Here is a 4904-nt window from a genome sequence, read left to right as displayed (position 1 = left end):
CCAGGCGGGTCTCAAACCTGCGGGCTCAGGCAATCCACTCACCTCAGCCTCCCACAGGCGCGGAATTACAGGCTGAGCCACCGAGCCCGGCTTCATCTTGTTTCTTAAGTTGTTTCTTTAGCTCTAAAAACCTCCTGTTTCATTTTGTGCTGTTTTTGTTTTATTTACCATTCTCTCCTTAAATTCTGATTTTATGAATTCCTGTTCATAATTATTCTATGATCCAAAGCACCCATGGAAATACGGACTGAACTATTCTTTTGTGTGTTGCTCACTCTATTTCCTCTCTTTCCCTCCTTTGCCCTCTCCTTTCCTTCTCTCTCTCTCTCTCTTTCTTCCTTCTTTCCTTTTTCCTTTCATTCCTTCATTTCTTCTCGTTTGTCTTCTGTCCTTTCTTCCCTCTCCCCAACCTTGCTCCTTTCCTCCTTCCCTTCCTGTTTCCCCTTACTTCCCTCCACCCCCTCTCCTTCCTTACAATTTCCTTCCTTTCTTTCTCCCTCCATCTATCCCTCCTCTTTTCTTTTTCTCTTCATTCTTTTCTTTTCTCCTTCCTTTCTTCCTTCCTTCTCTCCTTCCTTATTCTCAACGTATCTAACATGATGGATTTTTCTTTTTGACACAGATTAAGGTAGACATCTCTAACCAGAACTTCTCTTTGCTCTGGCAGAAGGCAAGTCAGGTCTCACTGACACCCTTTGCGGTCACTTGGTTAAGGAGCGAATGCTGTGTTCAATTCATCGTTCTGTGGTCTGTGATGCAAGGGTCAGAAGAACACTCTGCTGGGGCTCTGGGCAGCCTCAGTTTGAAGGCATGAACTCTTCCATCTCTTCAGAGAGTCTCGTAATATCCCGTATGAGAGCACATCACCTAGTGGTGGGTGCCAGTCACCCCAAACTATTCCCATGGGGCAAGGATACCCAGAGTCTTCAGATTATTGCCCAGTTTCTTGGGAAGCCCTGGAAAGAATGACACTCTGAAAGCCTGTCTTTCCTCTACTGAGACTCCGTGATGACAGTTAAGGCTTTCTCTAACTTTTTCCTAGGCTGCCTACTTGTCTCCTCAGATTTCATAGACCACATCTCTCCTTTTTTTTTCTTTTTAAGCAATTTTGTATGTATGTACTTTTACAATCCATACATAAGAAAGGAACCAAGTGTCAGTTTCCAATGAGAGGAACATTCTCATGGAGGAACTGTAAGGCTAAGTCTGTCCACTTCAATTCTTGCTCTTTGACAGTTTCTGTGGTGCCACTGTTGTCTGTTCAGGTTCAGGAAGCTCATTCAGTGGTATTGCAACATCTTCACAAGGCAGCTAGCTTGTCTTCTCACCAAGCATCATCCATCAAACCCAGGATCCCTCCTACCTCTCTGTACCTCACTGTCCATTTTCCTGCAGCTTTGATCTTGTCAGATCTGACCCACTGAAGCTCCCACTTCCTCCACACCTCATCTCTTCTTAATCCCCTCTAGATGGATTAAGAGTGAGCTAGAAGCCATGCTAAGCCCAACTAAGGCCCAGCCATAGTTAATAATAATACCCAATGATAGAAATTAGTCAATAAGTAATAAATAGTATTGATCTAATAATACCTAACAACAGAAATCTGTGATGGTTAGACCAGATTATGTTTACCTCACAAAATCTTCCAAATTCGTCAAGAACATGCATGGTTGGGGGAACCTCTTGTGAACTGAGCTCTGAACTTGAGATTTTGAGGAGCCTCAAAGTAGACAGAGACAGGTTCCTGCACTCACTGTCTACATAATTCATCTGTGAGATTGCATGCCCTCTCTCTCTCTCCATCGTTCTCACACACACACACACATCCTGCTTAAGCCACCTGAAGGTCCAGTGGCGACAGTTACTTAACAATTTCCATTAGTCCTGACTTCCTTAGGGAGCTCTGAGTAGTAATTCTGGCTCCAAATCCGCCACTTCCTCATTCTGAAGCGGAAGTTCGTTCTCGGCGCTCACACCCACAGACCTCACAGAAAAATGATAGGTGGGATTAAGTAAAAATGTTTGAGAGAATTTATGAGTTCTCACTTGTAAGTGGCTCTGATCACTGGTCACATGAGCCCAAGGTGAGATCAGCAGATGATGGACACTGCCAGGGGAGACTGGGAAAAAGAAAGGAGGGATGAGGGCAATTGTAGATACCAGGCCCACTATCAGGGGGAGAAAGGGCTCCCTAGAAGCCTAGACCTTACCTGCATGCAACTTACTTACATAGTAAGTCCTCGCTTGTACCCTACAACTCTAAAATTAAAATTAAAAATTAAAAAAAATTTAAGCCGGGCTCGGTGGCTCAGCCTGTAATCCCGCGCCTTTGGGAGGCTGAGATGAGTGGATTGCCTGAGCCCGTGGGTTCGAGATTCGCCTGGGCAGCGAGATCTCATCTCTACAATGAATCAAAAAATCAGCCGGGCGTGGTAGCGCGCGCCTGTAATTCCAGCTACTTGGAAGGCAGAGGCGGCAGGATCGCCGGAGTCCAGCGGGTCGAGGCTGCGGTGACCGGGAGCAGCCACTGCACTCCAGTCTGGGCGACAGAGTGAGACTCCAACTCAAATAAATAAATAAATAATAAATAAATAAATAAATGGTGTGATAAATGCTCAATATAAGAATTCATATGAGCCGGGCTCGGTGGCTCAGCCTGTAATCCCAGTGCTTTGGGAGGCTGAGGTGAGTGGATTGCCTGAGCCCGTGGGTTCAAGACCCGCCTGGGCAACTTGGCGAGATCTCACCTCTACAATAAATCAAAAATTAGCTGGGTGTGGTAGCACGTGCCTGTAGTTCCAGCTACTTGGAAGGCTGAGGCGGAAGGATCGCCGGAGCCCAACAGGTCGAGGCTGTGGTGGCCAGAAGCAGCCACTGCACTCCAGTCTGGGTAACAGGGTGAGACTCCAACTCAAAAAAAAAAAAAAGAATTCATATGACACTAGGGGAGACTGTGGGTCAGAGTAAGCTAAATTAGGAGAGGGAGACAGAGAAGATTTTTTGTAGTCTGGAAGTGACAACTGAGTAACTGAAATATAGTTAGTAAAGAAAGTGGACAAGGCAATCTCAGGCAGAGGAAACAGCATATGCATAAACACAAAAACAGAAGGGACCCAGACCTCCAAGAAGCAAATGCAGTTTAATTTGTTGGAAAATAGGAAGAAGGTGGGGAGGTTCCAGCAATGAGGCCTTACAAACGAGATCAATATTTTCTTTTCTCTTCTTTTCTTTTTTTTTTTGAGTTGGAGTCTCACTCTGTCACCCAAACTGGAGTGCAGTGGCCGCTCCCGGCCACGGCAGCCTCGACCTGCTGGGCTCCGGCGATCCTTCCACCTCAGCCTTCCAAGTAGCTGGAACTACAGGTGTGCGCTACCACGCCCGACTGATTTTTTACTGTAGAGATGAGGTCTTGCCAAGTTGCCTGGGCGGGTCTCGAACCTGCAGGCTCAGGCAATCCACTCATCTCAGCCTTCCAAAGTGCTGGGATTACAGACTGAGCCACCGAGCCCGGCCCAGGTCAACATTTTCATATTACATCCTGATGTTGATGGGGAGTGGTCAAAGCATTTTAATCAGGAGAACGGAGCGACCAGATTTGTGTTTTTAGAGGTCACTGAGGAAGTAATATGGGAAAGACTTAAAGGAGAGCAAACCTGAACATGGAGAGACCAGTTGGCAGGTAAACACAATAGGCAAAAGGGATTAGTGCCCTGTAAAAGGGCTCCAGGGAGTGAGTTCACCACTTTCATTTATCTGCCCTTCTGTTCCTTCCATCATGTGAGGACACAGCAAGAGGCATCATCTTGGAAGGAGAGATCAAGCCCTCACCAGGCACCCAATCTGCTGACACCTTGATCTTAGACTTCCCAGTCTCCAGAACTGTTATTTATACACTGTTCAGTCTAAAGTATTTTGTCATAGCAGCACAAATAGATAAGATCATAAATATGAGGAAGAGAGAGAGAGAGAGAAGCGAAAAGGAAAAACCAAAGAGATTTTTTAAAAGAAATAAGAATTGGAAACATATTAATACTTAAGTTTTTTGTTTTTGTTTTTTTTAAGAGCCCTCATACAAAGCCTTCACACCCACTCTTAGAGGAATACTTAAGATTTAAGACTCTGCCAGGCTTGGTGGCTCAGCCTGTAATCCCAGCACTTTGGGAGACGGAGGCGAGAGGATTGCCTGAGCCCGTGGGTTCAAGACCAGCCCGGGCAACTTGGTGAGACCTCATTTCTACAATAAATAAAAAATTAGCCGGGTGTGGTAGCACACGCCTGTAGTTCCAGCTACTTGGAAGGCTGAGGCAGCAGGAGATCGCCGGTGGCCAGTAGGTCGACACTGGGGTGGTCATGAGCATGCCGTGGCACTCCAGCCTTGGCGACGGAGTGAGACTCCAGCTCAAAATAAATACATTTAAAAAAAAAGATTTAAGACTCAGTACAGGTACCTTTTTTTTTTTTCCAGAAAAGCCTTGTCTAGGTATCTCCCCACTCCATCACTAATAACTGTTTTTACTTCCTGATCTTACATGTAATTATAGATCAGTGTTTATATCATTATATTGAAACAGCATTACCTGTCTCTTCCTGACCCCAAAGTCTCAACCTAAAAATCTCAAGGGCAGGGTATAACTTTTACTCATTTTACTATTTCTAGCATGGTTTTCTGACACATTGCATCTGGTTCATCAATAAATGTTTGTTCAATAAAATCGAAATCAAGGGAAGACAGACATCTAAATAAGAGTAAATTATCAGGCTGAGGTGAGTGGATTGCCTGAGTCCATGGGTTCGAGGCCTGCCTGGGCAGCGAGACCTCATCTCTACAATAAATCAAAAAATCAGCCGGGCGTGGTAGCGCATGCCTGTAATTCCGGCTACTCAGAAGGCTGAGGCGGAAGGAT

General features: G+C 45.5%; 1 pseudogene; it reads right to left on the bottom strand.

Moving 5' to 3' along the window:
• Positions 1 to 1156: 1156 nt before the first annotated feature.
• LOC110596291 lies at positions 1157 to 1385 on the bottom strand (annotated as a pseudogene).
• Between the last annotated feature and the right edge of the window lie 3519 nt (positions 1386 to 4904).

The sequence above is a fragment of the Carlito syrichta genome, unplaced genomic scaffold, assembly GCF_000164805.1.
Source record: "Carlito syrichta isolate Samal-C Ts95f unplaced genomic scaffold, Tarsius_syrichta-2.0.1 Scaffold308184, whole genome shotgun sequence".
Taxonomy (NCBI): Eukaryota; Metazoa; Chordata; class Mammalia; order Primates; family Tarsiidae; genus Carlito; species Carlito syrichta.
The sequence above is the reverse complement of the archived record's forward strand: the minus strand, read 5'-3'. Positions and strand labels throughout refer to the sequence as shown.